Genomic DNA, 25,019 nt, shown 5'->3' on the forward strand with positions numbered 1-25,019 from the left:
TGGATAGTTTATTATCTTAAAAATTAAGACTTTTCATGTTACTATTTAGAATGTGCACAGAAGCTATGGAATCTAGGTAAAACTTCACTCAGGAACAGGGTAGAAACAAGCCAATAGAGTGGGTTTGCAGATGCAGTGGTGTGGAAACAGGAAATAATGATAAAATGCACCCCTAAAAATTATAACTTATTTTAGAAACTGGCTAGAATTTGAAAAAATCCTTGATCAGTTCTTCACATGCCAAGACCCCAGCTCTGCTCTTAGTTACCTGACCAGTCCTCGTATTCACTAGATTCGGTTTTTGACTCTGCCTTACTCCTTCCCTTATATTTTATATTCTCTTATATTTTCTTGATTTCCACCTTTGGTTTTCTGGCTCTTTCTCTCTCCCTGCTGCTTCAATTACCTGATTCTATTCATCTCAGAGTTTACAGTGGAATACAAAACCAAATCCATTATTCTCATTATTGACCCATACCTGGAGGTGAGTCTAGTTCCTGGTCTTAAATCCTTCCATTTTCTTCTGTCCCCTAAAATTCATTAATTGGATTATTCTCAGACATGACCAGAGAAATGACATTCAAGTGATAAAAAATAAACTGGCCAAACCAGCACAATGACCTGTTCAACCTTCCATCAAGGAGGGGTATGAATAATTCCTGAAGAATCACTTTCTAATATATTTTCCCACTTGTTTTTTTTTTTTTTACTAATGTGTTATTCCATTTTTACCATGAAAAGAGTTACCTTTGCACCTTCAAATAAACAAATGTTTACCATTCACTTAGCTTCTGTTAATAGGCTGATACTTTCATATAATCATTTCTAACCTCAGGATACCATCTTGTTCGAGCAGGCATTATTTTGCTTGTCAAACAGATAAGGAAATTGACTCAGAGAGTTTTCATCACTGGCCTAGTTCCTGACAGAACTAGAATTTAATTCCATATTTTACTGATCCAGAAGGAACTAGAATTTGACAAAATGTTGATTTAGAAGTAATACATAACAGATGTTGGGAGGATCGTGGTGAAATTCCAAAAGGCGTATTTTGGGATTCATGAAGAATGCTTCAAAATATTAACAGAGAAATGAGTTGGATAAAGACAGACAGAGGGAGAGAACTTGTCTTTGGCTAAGATCCCAGCTGTAGAAACTGCCAGACACTATAAATTAAAGCTAGCGCTTGGACACGTCCCTGGTTATAGACAGATATCCATTGTGGAGTACCACCAGAGGGATGGACCCCGCTTAACTTACTGCCTGTGTTGCTCTGGCTGGCACCAGTTGGAATTTCAAGATTCATTCTCTAACTGAACATGGCAGGGTACACAGTCAAAGGCTCCCACTCCAAACTCAAACTGAGTGCTTGTTTCTGATAAATGAAGGGAGCTTTAAAGGCAGATAAGAAGCAGGGTTTTTGCTTTCTTGTCACAGAGTGCTTGCTGTTTCAGCCGTGTGAGAGCACTCCACTTCAGAGCCTAGCTGAGGAAAACCATAATGGCTATTTTGTGTTAACAGAGAATTTCATGGAATACATGAGCCTTCTCAGTATTATATGTGATGTTTCTCTGTGATACCCACAGTGGGAGTTCACTGAAGAGTGGCATTTTCTGCTCTGGCTGCGATTATGGTATTGTGTGGTGTGGGTGGAAAAGGACATTCAGGAGTCTAGTGATAAATTTGCAAGTTGTTTCCATGGCTACCAAACATTTGTGATCTTGGATATAAATCCTGCAGTTACAAATCTGTTTACCCATGATCTTTATAATCAATGACATTTATAAACCAATACTATATTTCAGATATTAATTCAGGAAATATTTACAAGGCACATAACGAACCAGGCTCTGAGAGCACAGAAGTGAGCAGAATAGACATAAGTCCTGAACCACACAATCACCTTCCTGACTGTAGAATAGAATTTAGCAGAATACTAGTCCACTATGGATTCTGCCTGGTAACACGAATAATAGTAAAATTAATAATTACATTTGAGCGACAAAATAAAATAGTAGTGGATTATAGCCCAAAGTATAAAATAAATATCCATCGTCCATACGGATATGAATAAATGACTGAATAACTAAACAAGTGGGGGAGAATTGGCAAATATCCCATGAATAAGAATTCCAAATAAATTATGTAGATACTCCACCCCCAAGGAGGTAAAACATAACACCCCTTTTGCTTGAGTATGGGCTGCTCATAGCGACTTCCTTCCAAAGAATACAGTATGGAAAGGGGATAAAAAAAAAAGTAACCTTCCAGGGATGAAACGTGACGAACACTACATCAGCCAGGTGATCAAGGTTAACACCAACAAGGATAAGTCATATTGATCCTGTGTACCTTTGATACGATGTGATGAAAATGGCACTTTACCTCTGTGGTCTTCCTCCTCCAAACACATCACCCCAATCTAATCACAACAAATTCCCAAATTCCAATGAAGAGACAGTCTACAAAATACTCAGTACTTCCTAAAACTGCCAGGTCATCAAAAACAAGCAAAGTCTGAGAAATTGTCACTGTCAAAAGGAATCTAAAGACTCATAATGGCTAAATGTTATGTGGAACTACAGATGAGATCTTGAACAAGGAACAAGAAAAAGGGCATTCTCTAAAAAACTAAGAAAATATGAATGAAGTATGAACTTTATAAATTAACAATAACGTATTGATACTGGTTCATTAATTGTAACAAATGTACCATTCTGACATAAAATGTTAATAATAGGAGAAACTGGGAACTCTATGTATTACCTTCACAATTTTTAAATCTAAAAGTGTTCTAAAATAAAGTGTTTATTTTTTTAAGAAAAATAATTAGATCAATATAGTTTCCAAGTTACTTTCCTATCCATCGGCATATTTTAACTTCATGGATTCAATAAAGAATGGACCCCTCCATTGTGCTGAGTGCTCTTTAAGACACACAGAAGTTGTCCCTAATCCAAAGGTTGTATAATCTAGCACTGAACATGGATAGGAGTATTGGCCTGGCCAGTACTGCAATGCCCATTTTATAGGGAACTGGGCAGTAGCTTAGAGAGATTGAGATTTGCCAAACCTACATAACTTTTAAGTCAGAGCAAGAACTCAATAGTAGGTTTATAACTACAAATAATACTATTTTACCTGAGAATAAATCCATCATAACATGGATTTTCGACCATGTTAGCATGGATGCCAGTTTATAAAGATAAGAAAATATCCTTTATTTCATGTCATTGTCCCCTGAGCAACTGAGCACGCTCTGTCAAGTTCAGACCTCCTGGAGTTCTTACCCCTGAAAGTCCTTAATTGATATAAAACAAAAAGACTTGATTTGGGTACTATACTGTATGGTCTGTATATCCCAACCCTTTAATCAAATGACATTCTACCAAGTTGAATTCAGATAGCATAATATACACTCTGGAATTCCTTCATTTCAAAAATGCATATGCTTAAATTCCAAGTGCTTACTTACAATGATAGCAAAGCAGAGTAACACAATGAAAATATCACTGGTTTGGAGTTGGAAGACATAGATTCAAATTCTAGCTTGGACATTGTTGAGTTTCATCATTTTGATCAAGTTATATACATTTCCTTTCTGAGTAATAATTTCTTCATATGCAAAATGGAAATAGTATCACTTACTTAGAGGTGTTTGAAGTATTAAATAAACGTATGTGTGTGACCACCAAGTACAAAACCTGATGCAAAGCAGGGGTTCGATACACATTATAGTTGGAAACTTGCTAGGGGATGAGGTACATGAGGGGGTGAGGGAGAACAGGGAAAGAAGAGCAATGAGATAAAGATGAGGAAGTTTTTGTTTGTTTCTTTTTGTTTTAATATTTTATCTGTTTATTTGTCAGAGAGAGAGCACAAGTAGGGGGAGTGGCAGGCAGAGGGAGAAGCAGGCTCCCTGCTGAGCAAGAAGCCCGATGCGGGACTCGATCCCAGGACTCTGGGATCATGGCCTGAGCTGAAGGCAGACGCTTCACCGACTGAGTCCCCAGGCGTCCTGAGAAATTTTTATTATAGAATTGCCTAGAGAAATGGTCATCAGACATATAGAATATAAACAAATCTTCACAAAAAGGCAATAATAGAGTAATTTGAATTGACATGGATCTTTTGACCCGGGTGGGTCAAGAGGTGTTGAGATTCTCCGAACATTTGAGGCCTGGAAGATAATCCCAAATGCCTGAGCATATTTCTATCAAAACAAGAGCAAGTAATTTCTTCTTCATGTCTGACAACGTGGCAAATCACATAATCCAATGTGCTAATCTGGAGGATGGGCCTTTTTTTAATATCTCTTGTTCACATGCCAGCTCAATATTCACAACTATGCCCAAAAGTAGTGCCAGAAGGTTGTACAAGCTCTTTCATTAAGTTAAATGTAACTAAATCCCAGACTTTTTACATTATAAATTGTGCCTCCTTATGTTCCTTAAAACTAAAATGTATAAAGAGGGTAAAATCCCACGTGTCTGGTCTGTAGTGAAAGTCCTCTAATACCCGCTCAGCAGCCTCCAGCTCCCCCTCCTGTGACCCTGTGTGTGAGGGGGCTGGTCAGCAGTGGCATCCGTCTCCTTGCAGAGGATGGAAGAGAACGTTTCCAAAGGCTGTTTCCTCGCCTCTGATTCCCCAGTACTCTTCCCTCTAAAACATTCTTCTGACCTTCAGCATTTGCAGCGTAATGTTTGGAATCTGAAATTCTACCCCCTGTTTTTCTGTTTGGAAGTTGCTGCTTTTAATTTAAATGTTGAATTTATTTTCTGTATGCAAGTTTTAGAACCCTAGGCCATGAACATTTTCAAAATAAATCAGCTCAATAATAAACATGCATAATTCCCATTATAGGTAATGATCTGTGTGGCTTAGGGCTGCCAAGTTGAGCCCCAGATCAACCTCCAGAACTGTTCTGGAGGTCTAATATGTATAGAGGCATTACTGGTGCTGATCCCAGCCGTATGAGGTCAGTGTTTCAATTTCCCTGACAGCAGCTTCATTGGCAGGACAAAGTGTACAAGGGTTGCCAAAGCTAACATATCAGGTAGCTGGGTCTCCAAACAGATGTGTTCCCATTTCCTGTTATTCTCACTTTGTCTTTCATTGGCAATTTCTATATGTGTACCCAGCCAAATTGTGGTGCTGACTTGGATGTGCTCAAAGCCCATTATAGTACTTGGCTATACATGGCTGAACTTGAGAGTGGAATCTGACACAGAGTTTGAAGTAGCTGGAAACATTTAAGGCTCCTTATTCCGCAGCTGAATTATCAATTTAATCTTGTCTAGTGTTACCAGGGGAGCAGAGAGTTGGGGGGGCAGGTAGTGGAAATGAACATTACCTGTCATTCGCCTCTCCTTAACTTGATTTTTGCCAAGTCCTAGACTGAGGTTTTAGTCAGTTCATGCACCAAGTAAATGGCTACATCAAAATTATCCGAGATATATGCTAACAATACTGATTTCCTGACCCTATAGCAAACCTATAAAATCAGACTTCCAGTAGTGAGATCCTGGAATCTACATATTTTTAACCTTCAGATCAGCAATCAGGTTTGGGGATTCACCAAGAAGGTTCTTTTTCACCCAGTGCATTCTTAAGGTGTCTCAACTTGGCTCAGGTTATCACTGATCTGGATCTTTCCCATGGCTCAGTCTTGATCTACAGCACAGTTACAGTACCACAGTACTTTAAATATTTGCAGTTTGCTCCAGAACTAATATCGACTCTTGGAGAATGCACAGGCCTAAATGGGAAATGGAGGAACCCATCATCAAGCACCTGTTACACAGCAGTTAGATAGTATGTGAAGTGTTTTCCATGTGTAACATGAGAAAAAAATATTTGCGATTTAAAATTCTCCTCTACCTTCTAAAGAAGGTACACCCCAGTGACTGGAGGGTCTCTTGTGGACTGAAAAGGATGATATGTGGAATGATGTTTGGAGGGAATGGATAAAAGTTAAACTGAACTGCAGAAGAAAGGGAGCAGGAGGGAGTGAGTGGAGGCATTAGGTGCAGGAAGGGGGAGACTAGCCTGGGCAATAAGGAGGAAAGAGATCTGAAACCGAAAACTGTGAATGATGAGAGTGCAGACCATGCCGCTCTAACAAAAACATCTCACCATGTAGTGGCATAAATGAGATTGCTTATTTTGCTAGCATTTAACAGTTCAAGGATGAGTAGTTGGGAACTCTAAACTTCTAATGTTGTTTGCCAATATTCTTTGACCACAGGAAATGGAAAAGATTGCAAGATGAGCAGCTTTAACTGATGGGGCAATTGCACACATCATTGTTCATACCCCATGGGCCTGACTTGGTTCCTTGGTCACACCTGGATGCAAGGGAAGCTAGAATATGTCATCTCTAGCTGGGCAGCCATGTTCTCGGCTAAAACTCGGAGGCTTCTGTTGCTAAAAGGAAGAAAGGCTATATGGATATAGTGACACGCTTAGCAGTCTCTGCCCACTCGGCAAGAGATAGCTAATTGCAAGTTTGGGCGGGAAATGCTATATCCTGTGCTGTGTGAATAACCGCCTCTAACTTTCCCTCAATATGTTTAGTTAAACAACAACTGGTAGCCACACATCTAGGAAGTGAAAAAGCTGGGATTCCAGCCAAACAGTGCCTGATTCCAAAGCCCTTGCCCTATAGCCTGGTGCCCACTTCATGTGCTCCATGTTCTACCTCCTGTCCTGGAGAAAGGATCCTCGTTGGGCCCAAGGATGTGGGTTATTTCACTCTATCCTGTTGTACATCTATTCTCCCCTTTTTCTCCCAGGTGACTGAACCATCTGCAAAGCATCCCAAAACCACCTAAAGCAAATGTTTTTAGATAGGATAAAGATCCATTATTTAGTTTGGGAACTCAACTTTTGAAAGCTCCTCCCATCCAGAGATTTAACAGTTAACCTTTAAAACATTTTAATTTAACAAAGTTATAGGGAAAATTGGTAGAAATTTTTCCAGTATCTTTTGACATTCAAATGTGATGAATCATGATGCAGTTATGTGTTGAATTTGTTTCTGTAGATAATAAGAGACACACACATCATGTCACAGAGGTAAGAAAAATCTAAGGTTTTCATGACTTGCAGTTTCCATTAGTTAAAGAACTACTTATGAAATAATGAGCATGCTTCCTAGCATGAATAACTTTGTTTCCGGGTTAACATCCTACCCAAAAGGACATAACATTTCTCTTGACAATCCAGGGTTCTCCTGCCCATTAAAAGCTAGCCATTCCATAAGAAGGCAGACTTGTCTTTCCACTGATGTACAAGAATCTTCTATGTACGATTTCCTGTGGTGAATGGAGAAATGTGGGTATTTAATCAAAAGCTGGACACCAAAAGGCATAGATGAAGACTGTAAGGATTTAGAATTATACTCAGTGCCCTGATTCTCAACACAGAATTCTGAAAAAATCCACTCTCAAATGCCTTTCTAAAAAACAGGAAACAATCTCACTAGGGTCAGGAATTAAGGTCGCAGAAGAAATTATGAGCCACTCTGATAGAAAGCTTCCCCCTCAGCTCTGTTTGAAAGTGTTTATGTTTCTCAAAGGACAGATGATTTATTTAGGTGGTGTTGGCATCGGCAACACCCTACGTGAAGACTATGAACACTGATCTCTGAAGAGGGTCCCTAAAAATAATATTTTCGTGGTGAAATCGGAAATTCCATATTCCATCACACTGTTTGAGATACACAAGATACGTCAACATATTAAGGCTCTGCAAAAATAATCCCTTAATACTCACCTTTGTGTAATACAGTGTCTCCAAAACTTGTTTGACCGTAGAATCCTAAGGAAAAAAAATACTACAGTATCCTACCTCCCCTCCCAACGTGCCATACATTTTTCCACTTAGCAATCAAAATTATCTTTTTTAAAGCACAAATCAAATATGTCACCCTCCCTTTGCTCAACAATGTCCAATGGCTTCACATCAACTTGGCATGGCAACACCAGAAAGTCCTATGTGATCTGGTCTCTCACTTCTTTCAATATCTGTTTCACATATGCCTCCATGGGCCACACTGACTGCCTTGCTATGTCTAGAATATGTCAAGCACTCTTTTGCCATTTAGGGCTCTTCCCCCTGCTATTTTTTTTTGCCTGGACCATTCTTCCCCAGATACCTCTATGCCTTTCTCACCGACCCTATTCTGATCTCTGTTCAGATACACCACTATCAGAATATTTTTACCATTTTATGTAATAATCTCCTTCTCTATTCTTTAGCCCTTTACCTTATCTTATTTTTCTTAAGAGTACTATTTACTACATGATATTACAGAATTACCAGTTTATTAGCTTATTTCTCCTCTCCTTTACTAGAGTGTAAACTGTGAGCAGAGATCTTTTCTGTTTATTTACCTCTTTATCCCCAACAACTATCTCTAACATACAGCAGGTACTCAATAAATAAGAATTGAATGAATGAANCCTCTTTATCCCCAACAACTATCTCTAACATACAGCAGGTACTCAATAAATAAGAACTGAATGAATGAATGAATGAATGAATATCTCACAGGACCAGCATCATTCCATGAAATACATTCAGGAATTATTCGTTCTCATAATACCAAAACAAAAGGTAGATTTGAATAATTCAAACAATCAACTAAATTCAAACAAGCAGGGAAAGAAAAAAAAAACATAAAACCTGTTATTTGGCTGATAAAACCAATCCAGAAAAAAAATGTTTGGGCTAAACTTTTTTACTACATGAAGTTCCAGAACCCTTCCACAAAAATAGCTTTTAATCGCTTTTTGCTGAAATATATGAGGTTCTAATTCCCTAGAGGAACTTTCCTACTTTTTTATAGATGGCAATTTTTCTGCTTACAAAACTGACCTAAAGTTGTGTGAATTATAACCTGGCTTGATCTCCACTGGAGAATATTCAAAAATTCCATGACCTTCAGTGAGAAAAACTGCAGAGTATTTTTCTGGCACCGGAATTCTACTTAGTAGGTAAAATATTGAATTTGGTTACTTTGCAATTCTAGAGGTCTTACATCAAGAAATCAAGAAATTTTGCATCAAGTGGTCCAGTTTCACATTGTTTGAGTTATGACTCTAATGATCTTAGTGTGAACTTAGAGTTCAACTATTATAACCTTTGAAAAATCAGAGAAAAGCAATTAAATAGAGGTGTGTTCTCTCAAATATGTCACAAATTGAGAGGAGATATTATTTCCAACCATCATTAACATCATAAAAGATTATCGCCTTAACTTCTTTAAAAGAGTCACTCAGTCTTAACTGAAGAATTACCTGCTTGAAAGACAAAATAAAGAAACCAGCATTGAAAGTTACTACTAAATTCCTCCCACAGAAAGCTCTAATTTCTAGCTGCCACTAAAAAAGAAAAATGATTACTATACTCTCTTCCTTGCTTGGTAATAGCTTAGAAGTTGCTTTTTCAAAAACAAGCTTAGGAAAATTTAATGAAGCAGCTCATTTTTCATAATTATGTAAACTGTACATAGTGAACAGAAAAGAGGAAAAAACTCATGTGGGAGCATGTCATCACCAGCAGAAGCCTAGGTATGAATGAGTGCCTTGGATGGACTTGAATCCCAATCAGCCCAAGGACAGAAAAATAAATGAGGTTAAAAGGAAACAGAATAAAGCAACAGGATGCTGATTTAGAAGTTTCAGCTGAGGCGCAGAGAAAGGCTACAAAATAGCAATGGCTTACAATGGTCCAAGCCTTATTCTAAGAGTTTTTCATACTTTAACTCTCATGATAAAGACATGAGGCAGGAACTTCTGTAAACTCCATTCTATAAATGAGGACACTGAGGCACAGACAGATTAAGTAACTTGTCCGATGTCTCATAGCTATTGTCATGGGTCTCAGATAGTTTAAACCCTGGCATTTTGATTGAGAGTGCCGGATGAAAATACTGCATTCAAGACAGAGGTGGCTCAAAGGACTGACCACATGTAGAAATGGAAAAATTGCAGCTGAAAGGTGATTTTGTAACACTAAGAACAAGATCTTATCCACAAAGGAGCGATGAAAGAGAGCGCCAGTGATGAGGAGAACAAAGGCAAGAGAAATGTAGATAAAATTACATTTCCTTACAACTTGCAGCCCATTGAAATACCTGAGACATGCGGAATGGGACACTCCGCAAGGAACTCACAGCTGAATTAATGTTCAGGCTTTACTAGAGACTAAAAGCAACCTTACTGTGACAGTAGGCAGACCTGACCTCCTGGTTCCTGTAAGTCACCTGTAACATACAGAAATCGCCTTAGAGATTTCCATCATCTCTACCCCTCCACTCCCTCCACCATCAACTGACTCATAAAAATATATAATTAGTCGCACCTCAGAATAACAAGTGCAGCTCTTTCTGCCCATGGGTCTTGTCCCCATACTATAGATAAAGCAACTTTTCGCACTGTAAAACATCTCAAGAATTCTTTCTTGACCACTGCCCTCAATGACCGTGCATCATCAAGAGAGTGCAGGTGAAGAAGACGATTTTGTAAGGAAATTTATTTGGCAAAATCTACCCTTTGCACCCTAAGCCCCTTTCCTTCAAGAAAGGGTGACAGGTGACTCCAGTGCCCTCAAAACAAGTCTAAGGATTGAGGGGGTTAGAGAGGGGTGTTCAACAAGACCACTCAGAGAACCTCCATTATTAGGGACACAGCAGACTGATCTGACCTCTTAGTCTCTGGAAATCTGGAAGGCAGCAGACGGGAGCGTAGGAGCTGCTTTGATGGTGGGGCTAAGGCAAGTTTCCACAGCTTGCCCAAAGTGACTACACTCCCTCTTAAGGCAAGTCAAAGAATGTGTGATTTTTTTTTTTTATGTGAAACAGGATGGGAAGAGAATTGATTTGGAGAATACAGAAATCTGTGTCTCTTTTACTCATGCTGTTTTCCTGGTACTTTACAGCAGTGCTTGCTCTAGTGGCTAGAACAGATGTGCAATGAATATTTAGCCATATTTTATAAATTATTATTATGTTATAAAATATTTATTAGAAAATATTCTTTTAGAAGCCATTAATATTTAATATAAATATATTAAATAAATAAAACATTTAATATTTAGTTAATATTTAATAAACAAGTATTTATTACTTATTAATACATATTAATTAGTTAACTAATGAGAAAATGCCAAAGGAGAGCCACTGCAACATCTCAGGAGATCCAGCTAGAGATCCAGCAAGAGTCTTCCAAAACACCCACTCAAATTCTTGTGTAAAGAAAATCCCAGCATTTTAATATAGTTTACCTTGAAGTTTCCTTGTAGATGAAGACATTTATGGGTTTCATGTGATCCACTAATTCCACTCCCTGTCCTCCCATTTCATCCTGGATGAGTTAGTCTGCTCCCACCGTCACCCTTGCAGGTAAGAGGTCTGAGGAGGGAGGCAAAGATGCACTGGTCATTTTCCCCAGTGTACCTGGCAGGCTGGGAGAGGAGTGTGAGGAGAGGTTTGATGTCAAATCATCATCCAGGGTTTGATCACCTTTAGAGCACCTGACTCCAATTTCTGAGGCTGCCTCTGCACTTAGAGTGACTGCAGGGCAAAAGCAGAAGTTACGGTCATGCTGGAGTCTTGGGAGAGCCATTTCCAGCCTTGTTTGGTGATGTCACACTGACATCAGTAGCTTGAAATCAGTCATGGTGGGAGAATTTACATCAAGGACACTGTCAGGCAGTACAGATTAGCCACTCTGCTTCTCACCCCAACCAACAACCCAAAGCTAAATATTTAACATTTAGCAGAATTCTACCTGTACCACTAGGCACATATAGTTTCACAGGCAAGTACAGTTAATTTTTCTAAGGTACTGATCAACCCAATGTCCTTCAAACATTTTAGAGAATGGAAAGATGAAGTATTCCTAAATTGATTCCGTGAAGACAGCAACCGAGAGAACAAAGCCAGACAAAGGAGGGTAAGCAAGCCTATTTCTCTCCTGATCATCAACGCAAACTATCCTACACCAAATACTAACAGTTTTAATTCAATAATACATAAAAGTGATAATATTCAGTGAGTAACTTGGGTACATCCCAAGAATGTACAGCTGGTTCAGTGTTATAAAATCTGTCAATGTAATTTACCATGTAAACAGTTTAAGGAGAAAAGCCACAGGACCTTTTTCACAGACCCAGTAAAAAAGTTAATGAAACCCTCAGTAAATTACGATAATAAAGGGTATGTAAAGAACAGCAACATACGCTACAGTGAACACCACACTAAATTGGGAAAAATAGAAAACAGATGAAGATGCCCATTCTCACCACTTCTATCAAATTAAGACAAGAAATAGAAACTAAGACTATAAGAATTGAGAGTAAAAAATAAATATTATTTGAAGGCAATATTATCATTAACATAGAAAGCCCAAAAGAATCTAGAGACAAGTTATTAGAAATAATGAAAGAAGTTACCAAGGAGAATATTCACTCTTATACACCAGGAACAGTTAGAAAATTTAATGAAAGAGAAGCTTCGCTTTAAAATAGCAACAACAAAAAAAATCAAAGATACAGAATTAAACCTGACAAAAGATGTGAGAGACATCTTGGGAAATCTATAGACCTCATTGAAAGGCATTAAAGAACTAAATAGACAGAGAGATACACATGTTTATGAGAGGAAGAGCAGATTCTAAAATGTATATGGAAGGCCAAAGGATGCAGGATATCTCACACACTACCAAATTTCTAGGCTTGCTTTAAAGCTATAACAATTTTATCTTGGTGGAGGGACAGAAAAATCGATCAGTGAACTACAGATCGCAAGAGACACCCGCACATATGTGCAACTTTGATATATAGAAGAGGTAGCTCACCAAATCATTTGGGGAAAAAGGCTTTTACACAAATGGAATTAGATGAAGGCTATACATAAGGAAACAGAAGGATAAGGTATAAGAAAACCTCCTTATAGAATACCAAAAATCAACTGCAAATGCCTCCGTATGTTGGAAATCAGTTTGGTTTTATCTTGTAAAGTAGAGCAGATGCATAGACTGCAGTCCAGCAATTCTTCTAGGTACGCGTCTAAGAGAACGTCCTGTGTACCTCCACCCGGAAACCTGGGCAAAGATGTTTATAGCAGCCCTGTTGCGTAGTAGCAAAAACTTGGAAATAACGAAACTGAAAGAAGAAACGGAAAATAAATTGTGTTACTTTGGTTTGCTGACAGAATAAAGTACTCTACACCAGTCAAAACAAACGAACTACACCTAGATGCAAATATACAGATGAATCCCAGCGATATAATTTTAGGAGGAAAAAAAAAGTCACAGAAGTTTAAGTATAGTCTGACATTTTCATTTTATAAATTTAAAAATGACTAAAACTTTTTGGTGAAGAGATATGATAGAAATGTGCCGCCAGGAAAGAGGGACAATGGTAAGCACCACATCTGGGATAGTAGTTGCCATGGATGAGAGAGAAAGAAAGGGATAGGAGATAGAATCAGCCATTGTCAGTGTCCTAGTTTTATATTTCTGGGGATGGTTTCATAAGGGTCACCCCAGAGAGATGGTTAAAAAAGTCACCTTGAATGGAGCAATAATGAGAGTTGGTCATACATCAACAATCAGATTCATCCAGTTCTATAATTCGGAGACCCAGTTAAAATAAGAACCCTATTAAAATAATAACCCCATTAAGTTTGTTACAGGAGGGGGCCACTGAGGCACAGAGGGGTCTCGTAGCTTGATAACAAGTGGTGGAGCCAAGATTTTTAATCCAGATGGTCTGGCCCAAGAGCCCATGATCTTAGTCCTATGCTCCCAAACAGGTGGAACTGCTTCCTGTTCACAATACTATCAGCACCATGTGGAATGTGCAGATATAAAATAGAAAGTTAAAGAAATAAAATAGAGAGTATGAATAGAAGCAGCAATAGTGGAAGCATAGATTAACTTTCCATTAACTTAACCCTTGTACCGTAATTACTAGACTCCAGCTAAACACAGAGGGCAACAAAGAACATTTGCAACTTACAAGAAAGAGGGAGACTTGAGATTTGAGCAACACAAGATTTGACATGAAAAGAATGACACAAGAGAAGACACTGGGACCCAGGAACAGGACTGAGACAGAGTTGGCCACTCCTGACAGCCGAGACATTAACAATCCTTAGAAAGAAAGAATTTGTGGTTAATATAAAAGCCACAACTGCATCATATAAATTATCCATCTAGGTCATATGTATGACTCAAATGTCAGCTGGAGTCACCCTGTACTCTGATATTTAGTTAAACTTTTATAAAATGCTAGCTTCCCCCTCCCACTATACACACCAAATTCAGAGGGATTCTTAACAGCTCACACTTCCCATGGTGCCCACGTTCTGTATTTCTGCATCCACGAGTTCTCAAACTCACTCACACCCCACTTCCCATGACTGTTCTTTTCTCTCCTGTCTGCACTGACCCACATGGAGAACATACCTCCTTTTATATTATTTCTTCCCAAACTACTCTCATAAGGCATTTCTTTGCCACTTTAGCACAACAACCAATTTAAATTTTGATATTAAACATCATCCTTTGAAAGTCGCTTAGCTGCCATGCCGCCAGGCGTTCCTCAAAGACCGTCCTTCTCCAGAGCCCAGCCAGTGGCTGTGTGCACCCTCACACTGCTGCTTCCTATCTACTCTCCAGTTTCTTCCTTGGCACTGATTCCACTTCATGTTAACGTCTCACCGAATATTGTAGCTTTCTCTTCCTCCATTATTCATAGCGGCACCCAAACTCTGTCAAAACCTCCCATCGGGTTAGTTCCTAAACAAAGACAATCACTTTCTTAAAGTTTATCCTTGTGCCATCTAATACTTGTATATTGAGCAATAAAGAGCTGCTAACAAGAGCTCCTAGTGCCGTTCCAGCCCTTCCTTGGATCTGCCACTGGGACCGCGGACTTCCTGCCCACAGTCCAGCCCCTGAACGGATAACATGCAGCACAGAAGAGAACCTTGATCCAGACTTATCAACATTTAAAACATATTTTTAGTATCACCCTATTAAGTGTGTATGTAAAAAGACAATAATGAATAATGATATTGATGATTGAGAAATAGAGAGAGAGAGAAAATGGTCCATTTTGACATCCTAACATTCCTTACCTTTTCCTGTGGTTGAAGACCCCAATTTTCTTTTAGAAGTCTCTCTCTCTTTCATTACTTGCGGTGTTCCTAGATGGCTCATTCAGGGGACTAAGGATAGATGTGTGACCAAATTAAGGAACTCAGACTCTGACTCCTAGTAATTAGAATTGTGAAAATAAAAGTTTGCATGGGACATGCTTATACTAAAAAATTACTGGTTGTTTATCTGAAGTTGAAGGTCAAATTTAACTGGTGTCCAGTATTGTTATTTGCTACTTCTGGCAACCATACCAGTATCGAAGTCATGCTGGAGTCCAGCTACTCCTCTGTCCATGACTTTTGGTCTCCAAGATTGGCTAACACTACTCAGGCTCTGTCCCGTTTCAAACCTGGTTATTCAGCTATTCCTCCCATTCTTTGATTATCCTTAGTCCTGTATCCTTCCACTATATTTCTTTTTCTTTTCTTCTGTTTACTGTTTTGTTGTTTTGTCTCATGTATCTAGAGTTGGTTTTTTGTAGTTCATAGCAAAAAAATCCCTAGTTGAAATATGACATCAGAGACACAACTGGCATACCCCTGCTGGTAACAGCCAGGTTTTCTTGGCCCAAAAAGAATCTTTAAAAGGGAAAGTATTGCCACAAAGATCTAAGATAGAAATATTTACTTAAAACATTGACCCTTTTGACTTCTCCAAAACCTCAGATCTCCCAATAGGGGGTTGCAATCCCACTTGGTAACAACTATCTGGATTGGAGTAGCTGTTCTCCTTACACAGAACACGTCCTTGTTTATTAATATTATCTGTCAGGCTTGGCGGGTGCTGGAGAATGTGATCTATGGTACACAGAGTGCCTTCATGCTCACTGGTTCTTCACTGCTTGCCTGATTCGGTTCAGTTTAACTCATTACATCTTTCCTTAGCACCCAAAGAAGTTGGCCTCCATCTACACCGTCCACACCATCAAAGAACCTCTTAGTCTAATGAGAGTGACAGACACTTCAAAGGAAAATTTCATATGTAATAATATGAAAAAAATAATGGAGGTAGGTCCAGGGTAGTATGAGAACCAATAAAGGTAATTTCATTCAACCAGGGTTATGGGGGAAGGTTCTGGAGAAGACGAAACCTCACTGAGTTCAGAAGGATAAGGGAGAGAAAATTTCTGACAGGCGAGCAGGTTGAATAAAGGAAAGAAGGCCTGAAACAGTAATGGAGTTTAAGTACGAAGTTGCTTTTTGTTTTTAACAATCGGGCAGTTTCTGACGCCACAGCGCCACAGTACCTCTGACAGTCTCTACCTCCGAACTAGATTGTAGCCCCAAGTTCTGTTTTCACTCTCTTTATAAGTGTTCCCTCAATCTTGGCCCACTCCATGATGTACCTGTTTGACTAGTGTTTATTTTCCATTCTCTGTCTCTCTTGTCACCCTCCACAGAAGTGGGAACCCCCCCCCCCACTTACAGAAAAACTTAGTACCACCTCCAGGCCAATGGCATCTCAGGGATCCAAGACCACAGTGAGTCAAATTTGTCTTCTTTTTGATCTACCTGCCTCTGTATCTTCAACTTCAGGTGAGGATTTTATGATTTCTAGGTAGGTAACAAATCTCTTAAAAAATATCATACACTTTCAGCATTAAGCCTCACAGATCAGAATCAATAAGATAATGTTGCTATAAATTTGTTCCATTTGTTTCTCAACTCTTAGAACCCCCTACTATGATAAAGCTATTCTTAAAAAGTATCAAGAGGAGAGAGTTTTGTCTTATTCAGTGCTGTATCCACAGTTCTGCAAATTTTTTGACACACAGACATTGTTCAACAAATACCTACTTAATTTAATTAATGATATACAATTTGTCATGTATTAAAAATATATATACTTTTTATAGTTCCACTTCATAACTTTTTTAAATGCAACCAATTCCAATAATCTTTATCAAGCAAATAAAATTTCTGTGATTGGATAGTTTGAATACAGACCATAAACATTCCTTCTTTTTGATAGTTCAGTAAGAATTTGGCATTTAAATCACAGGCTTACCTTAGAAAAGAGTGGGTTGGTAGCAGCCAAAATTATTTCCATGTTTTTGTATATGTATAGGGAGCCAAATGACTCCTGTAACTAAATATTTCTCTTTATTTATTTATTTTTTTGCCTCACACTACTTTTTATTTGCGACATGATTCATGCAATTCTTCTAAACAATGACATAAAGGAGATTTCCATGTGTATAAATAACTTACATACCTTCCATAAAGGAAATGCTCAAAGATGCTAGAACAGACCGCCTGCTGCTTCAGTGTCCTCATATCCTACAGAGTTGATGCACAGTATATAAATACTCAAGTCCTACATTAAAAACTCAGGTACTTGACTAACTTTAATAAAGTTTCTCAAACTATATCAATACATTTAAAGTGCATATATATTTTTTAAGAAAGATTATTGTCAAGAACTTCTCCATAAAAATAAGTTTGATGGTTTGGCCCATCTAACTTTACTACTATTAGTATGAACATTTAGCTTTTAATATGCGGTCAGGCTTATTCTACCTTCTCCCAACACTGACACCACCAGAGAATCAAAAGGAGCTGGCAGAGTGCTAACATGTGAGATCAATCCGGTGAACCTGTCACCATGCATTCCAGGAGGAGGTACCCCTGTAACCGGATTTGGGTGATAGGGTTTATTCTTCCTTCCCTGATTTGGATAACCAGATGGAATAGGAGGAGGGTCGTGATTCTGATGGGCATTCCCTTGGCACAATCCTGGCTTCTTTCTGGGAAAGGGTGCCACCTTGGAGGAGGCAGGAATATCAATTCTGGAATCTGGTCCACAGGGAGTGGGGTCACCCTCACCCAATTGGGTTCTTCTATTTCCTTGCTAGTTTCTTTGTTTGAAGAAGAGGATCCTGAGTGAACATCAGAGCTAACGCTGTCAAGGGCCCTGGTAACCTGCGTGGAGATTTCCTCCTTGTTCTTATGGTCATTTTATTTTCTTTCTTTCTTCTTCTTCTTCTTCTTCTTCTTCTTCCTCTTTTAAGATTTTATTTATTTATCTGAGAGACAGAGAGAGAGAGAGAGGACAAGCGGGGGGAACAGCAGAGGGAGAGGGAGANAAGGGCCCTGGTAACCTGCGTGGAGATTTCCTCCTTGTTCTTATGGTCATTTTATTTTCTTTCTTTCTTCTTTTTCTTCTTCTTCTTCTTCTTCTTCTTTTAAGATTTTATTTATTTATCTGAGAGACAGAGAGAGAGAGAGAGGACAAGAGGGGGGAACAGCAGAGGGAGAGGGAGAGCAGGCTTCCCGCTGAGCAAGGATCCAGATGTGGGGCTCGATCCCAAGATCCCAGGATCATGACCCAAGAGGAAGGGAGATGCTTAACCGATGAGTCACCCAGACGGCCCTCTCATTGTCATTTTCAAAGCTGACACCAGCGGACGCATTGTTTTTCTCTCCGTCCCTAGCCGATAGCACGCCTCCCGAGGCTCCTCGCACAGAGTGAGCTGCTTTGGCAAACCTAGGTCCATGTACGAGGTGCCCCTGTTCTCACAGGCTTTCAGGACGTCAGGATCCACTCTGAAACACTGACACGAATGCATCTGTAGGCCTGTCCTTTTGATGTTTTTTCTGGATACCGCTGAGTTTTGTATGTTTCTGGAAGTATAAGAGTCAATTTCTCAGCAGATCTCTCAACTGCCTCTTTTTTCAAGTTACCGTGTTTTCCAACTTGCCTTTTGAGAAAGAACAATAGCAGCAATTCCCTTTGCCGCCGCCGGGGTTCTGGGGGGCTCTGGGGCTGCAGATGTGGCAGCGGCCACCGCACAGTCCTAGGCGGAACCAGGGCGCCGTCTCTGCGCAGTGAGCCTGGTCCCAGCCGATGGCTCCGCGCCGTCTAAATATTTATCTTTAAATCATAAGATTTATCAAGTGGTAAGCTGGGAGTTATTTTGTTGTTATTTATAAGGTATTTCAAGGAGAGAACCAAAAGACATATTAGCACTTTACTGGAAGTTACCTATCCACTTACCTATAGCCTATCTATTTATACCCAGTCTTGTTCCAGAAAAGATTGAATGTGGCTTGCAAAATTACATAAAATACTTAGCATAAATAAAAGCAGAGCAAAAGGAAGAAACAAAGGACTTAAGACGTAACTAGGAATGATGGTAAAATGTGCGTCATAAAGATCCGTATGGTTGCTATAACTCAGTCACAAATCTGGCCCTGAGCATTCTACCAAGTTCTCTGGCAAAGGGAAACCTGATCAGTTCCTCAACACACAGGGTTTATAACACAGAAACAGCAATTTCTCAGGATGAACATGTTGGTTATTGTCCTAGGATCAGACAGGATGTGCTTACTAATGTTCTCCTATTTTACCTCAATATAGGCTGATGATCACAGCAGAGAGCAATTTAATAAAAGCAGTTCTACAAGGAGGAAATAGCTCCTGGTGACTTGCCTCTCCTTATTTACCTACTTGCTGTAATCAGCATGACTAGCTAAGAATTACAGTATACGCAGCGTGCAGTTGCCACAACAGTCCCTTATGCAGAATCCCTGTTTCTTTCCAAATTATCATTTTATTTTCCATGCAATATATTTCTAATAAAACACTGAAGCAAAAAATAATCCTGTATCTTTAACAGTGTCATTCAAGAAAAAACAACCAATAATCTTGACTTCCATTACAGGCTTTTTTGTTTGCTGCTGTATAAAGAAAATTACGATCCTTACCATTTAAAAACTCAGAAATATTCTCTCTCATTTCTATTTGCATAAAGTCTGTGGAGTTCAGCACTGTATCAGCCACATTATTTCAAATCTCCTCTGGTCCTTTTAATTATTTACCACAAAGATGGATAAAGATTATATCACTTGGCAAAGTCATGATGACAAACAAATAACAGTGTTTTTAAAAAGGAAAAGGTGAGATTTTACTTTTTGACATACAATTGTTTCACCTTATAAACATAAGGTTAAAAAGAAAATAGTTTTAAATCAAACATTGGGTGGTGGGTGGGCATTTTAGATTGCAGGTGAACAAGCATTACTTGCACAATGGCTATAGCTAAGTACCGTACCGAAGGTTTTCACCCAAATATCCCAAAGTAAGTGTCCTGGCAACAGCCCTGTGAAGTGGGGGCTGTCATTCCTATTTTACAGATAAAGAACCTGGGGCAGTAATGCTACAGTCAGTAAACTTTTTCTGTAAAGGGACAGAGAGTGATTATTTTAGACATTCTGGAGCATTAAGTCTTAGTCACGACCACTGAGCTCTGCGGCTATCATGTGAAAGGCATAGACCATACTTAAAGGAACAGTGTGGCTGTTTCTAATGAAACTGTAGCCACAAAACAGATCCTGGGGCTATAATTTGCATGCCTCTGAAAGGTATAGCTTGCTCAAGATCACTCAGTAAATTTGGTTTAAAATTCAGATTTTCTGCTTTGAAGCTCAATGTTTTTTCCAGTCCCTCATTGTTTCTTCAGTACCTAGACACCCACTTTAAAATAACGAGTTATTTGTGGACAACTTTTGACTAGTTGTTTTTAATCTAGCCAAAATAATATCCCAGCAAACTTGTTAGAAAAATGTTTTTAAATATTCAATCAATTATCTACTAATGGTTTTATGTGTATGTTGACAAATACACTACAAAAATGTTTTTGTTGAGGTCAAAGTTACCCTCTTCTTTTTATTGTTGAGAAGAAGAATGGTCTAAAGTCAATGATCTATTTCTACATTTAAAAATATAGAAAAAAAGGAACAAATTAGGGGCGCCTGGGTGGCACAGTCGTTAAGCGTCTGCCTTCGGCTCAGGGCGTGATCCCAGCGTTCTGGGATGGAGCCCCACATCAGGCTCCTCCGTTAGGAGCCTGCTTCTTCCTCTCCCACTCCCCCTGCTTGTGTTCCCTCTCTCGCTGGCTGTCTCTCTCTGTCAAATAAATAAATAAATAAAATCTTTTTTAAAAAATAACAAATTAAACCCCAATCACACATAAGGAAGGTGATTATAAAGATAAGAGTAGGGGTGCCTGGGTGGCTCCATCGGTTAAGAGTCTTGACTTCAGCTCAGGTCATGATCTCAGGGTCCTGGGATTGAGCCTAGTAGGAGTCTGCTTCTCCCTCTGCCCCTCTCTCTCTGAAATAAATAAATAAATAAAATCCTTAAAAGGGGGGGAAAGATAGGAGTAGAACTCAATGAAATAGAAAACAGAAAAATCAGTGCAGAATATCAATAAAACCAAAATCTGATTGTAGAGAACAATAGTGTAGATAGATCTCTAGAGGGGAAATAGGAGAGCTAGATATTTTTACCCTAGTATCACGAATGAAGACACTGAGACTCAGAGCAGAGAATAAATGTTCTCATGGTTATCTACCCATTAAGTGACAGGATCTTAACTCAAACCCAAGTCTGCTGTGTCTAAATTCCATTTTATTTTCAAAATGCCAGCGGTGAATAGACTACCTTGTGTACTGTGGGGTGTTATGGACACACAAATTTTCCCATCTCTTTTCCCTCGGCCTTAAATATAGGACCAAGCACTAAAAATGGAAGTGGAATACGTTTAGCACCTGAAGTTAGACACACTACCATATTACCACTTATCAGAAAGTAACATTATTGTTTCTTTCCAGAGTCACAGCATATGGCTGTACAACAGCGATCTCTTGTCAACACTAGTCACGCGATGGGCTGGGTGGATGGTTCCCCTGCAGGCCACTTCCATTACAATAGCGGGTGGCTGCTCTGCTTTATTCCTTCATTAAACAAATATTTACTGAGTGTCTGCTATGTGCTAAGCTCTGGGATAGACTCTGAGGACACAAAGATTAGGAGGAATCGTAGAGTTTAGTGGGAAAAATGAGCAAAGGGACAGGTAATTATAATAGATTATAGTGAGGGCAGAATGACCCGGCAACCTTTACGAGAGAGAATTCTAACTTAGAGAACAAACGAATATCGGGATTTGTCTCTATTGCCTTACCATACGGGCTTTTTACCCCTTTGCCCCTAACCTAGGGTTCCTGCTCTGCAGAGGTAGTTCTGCACTGAAGGTCAAAGCAGGAAGGGCCTTGTTCCTGCCTCCTTTATGGGAAGATTATGGTGGACTCTTAGAGGTGTTGGTTCATTAGAGAACTCTTAGGTAAGTTAATCTATGAAGTAAACAAACCTGTGTCTGTAACAATTGATTGTCTTTCTTTTTAATGTCAAAGTTATTAGGCTAACAGACTCTCCCCATCAGTGACAGAGCTGAGAAGAAACATGGGAAGGGAAGGGGATGGAAAAACCTCCTTCTGCCAGAGCTGCAGATCCCTCAAGCAGAGAAGCCATGAGTGTCTTGGTCATGATGAGATCCCTCTCCCACCCTGCACGTGAACTAGTGCTGGATTGTACTTGACCATCAGAAGTATACACGGATGACTGAATGATGGACACATGAAAATACTAGCCAGGGAGTGTGGATGCTTCAGTGGATAGGAAAGAATGTTCTAAGCAGAGTGAACAACAAGCAAGGGAGAGTATCAGAAGTTCCAGCAACTGAAAATAGATCAGACTAGCAAGAGTTGAGTATAAAGGGGTTGATAAGATATGAAAGCTAGAAAAGTGATTCTGAGTCCAATCACTGCTCAGTTCAATCATTTGGCATCATGACTGTGTTCAATAAACTGTTTCCCTCTCTATGGACTGGGTAAACATTCACTAGCATATCATAATATCTAGTTAATAAAACATTAAATTACCTTCTCTATGTTGATCTGAATTTATGAGGGTATCAATAAACAATCTATATTGTGAGTATAAGCACATGTAAGATTTAAAACACATAATGTATTTATAATTTTCCCCAACTTTAGTGACTTTATCTGAGTTTTCATGGTTGGGAAGTTTGGAAAATCATTCTATAATTTAAAAATACTGTTAATCATTCTGAAAATTAACATTTTCTTTCTTGTGCTTGCAGCAATAGCTTCTGAGAACTTTATTTCAATTAGAAATGTCCAGTTATAATAAATGCCTCTAATGAAGATATAAAAGGACAAGAATAAAAGTGAAGAAATGGGAACACTGAAGAGATAGGTTCTAAATGGCAACCATTATTCAGTTTCTTGTAATTGCCTTCAGAATTCACCATCTCCTTTAAAAGAAGGAGATCTGAATTATATATAATATATTAGTAACAACCGTACTTTGGGAGTTTTTCCAGGCAGTTCATATAAATGGGAAAACAAGTGCATGTGAGGTCCTATGTATCCATCTGAGTACTTCAGGATAATAATATTAATTTTAAAGTACACTAGGGAATAAAGTATTAGTCCTTACCTATTGTTCTTAGGTCCCTATTGTCTTGTTCAGATACACTTGTGAAAAGGGTAGAAGAAAATAAATTGTCAAGTGCCAACATCTATTCATTTTAACCCATGAGCTCATATTTTAACTGTAAGAAATTTTTAGATGTCTCAGCCTTAATTCTTAATTACTAGGACATTAGTTCTGCCAGCTCTGGGTTCACGTGGCACACATGTGGGAATATTTCCTGACCAGCTTGTAAGAAGCGATTAAAATTCAAGAGTTATGGCTAGACTTGCAGTCACACAAGTAGCATTAGAATCAAAGCCTATTTGAATGAAATCTATAAGCACGTTTTCTTTCAGCAAATCAGCATCTGTCTAAGGATAGAAAAGCACATTCAAATTGATGTCTGTCTAAGCGGATAGATTTAAGTCCAGAGGCAGGGGAAACTTTGACGAACTTGTCCCAACTACTAATAATCAGTTTTTGCTCTATTTTTGCCCATAAGGAAGCCTAAAGCTTTTAGGAACTCCACGGGAGGTCTATGTAATAAATACATGTCTACTAATTGTCTATTGTCTGTTAAGGTTGTAGTTCCATGATTTAGTTTAATTCTCACATTTCTATGAGTTAGAGAGGTTGGTTTTACCACCTCTATTTTCCTCATAGGGAAAGTGAGATGACAAACTTGACCAATGACACAGCTAAGAAGAGGAATATCCAGGATTCTAATCAAAGTCTAACCCCAAAGCCTCTGCTTTTTCTTCACTGCCCACAAAGTGCTAATCCTACATAAGCCTTTTGGAACATGCAAACAGGGGCTTGGGATATGTAGCAACTTTATGCGTAGTGCTCATACATCAGTACTTGTCTTTCCTTCAGAATAAATGCTTCATTGTCATGGGGAAAAGTCTGAAATAACCTATCCCTATCCTTATTTACATGAGAAAAGCTCATGTAAAGTACTCTGAACAGAAGAGACCCAAAATGAATATATTCTGTTTACTATGGTTCACATTTAAATATTATTCTATAGACAAAAACTTGACACCTGTGGCTGTTAATATAATCACAGAGGCAGAGAACATTCTCTCACCTCCATCTTGAATGTGAAACATTTCTACAAGAAACTTTCTCCAAGAATATTGCTATTGCTATAACAAATTAACCATAATTCCTCCCAGATACCAATTATGGAAAATCTGCCTCAACAAAATTCCATTTAAAAAAGAAATATGGTACAGAATGAATCACAGATTTCCTCAGGGAAACTGGGTTAAGAGCAGGACAGGTGATGAAATTGCTTCATGCAGTTCCTTTTCTGCTAGTCTTGTTTAGGTATTCAAACAACAGGAGAGCTAAGGATGCTCAGAGACTGCCAGTGAAGGGAAGACTGCTTGATGAGAACACAAGGAGAAAGGGAGAACGGGGCCTCCAAGACTCCTGCTCATGATGCGTCTGTCGGTAATTTCTCCCAGCTACACCCCTAACCCTCAATAGCTCTTCCACCTTATGGCCCTTCCCAGACACTTTACCTCTCATACATTTGGAAATGACTTCAAAGCGACAGCTCTA

General features: G+C 38.9%; 1 pseudogene; it reads right to left on the reverse strand.

The window, feature by feature from the left end:
* Positions 1-11,378: 11,378 nt before the first annotated feature.
* Positions 11,379-24,546, reverse strand: LOC100463817 (annotated as a pseudogene).
* Positions 24,547-25,019: the final 473 nt, after the last annotated feature.

The sequence above is a fragment of the Ailuropoda melanoleuca genome, chromosome 9 (assembly GCF_002007445.2).
Source record: "Ailuropoda melanoleuca isolate Jingjing chromosome 9, ASM200744v2, whole genome shotgun sequence".
Lineage (NCBI taxonomy): Eukaryota > Metazoa > Chordata > Mammalia > Carnivora > Ursidae > Ailuropoda > Ailuropoda melanoleuca.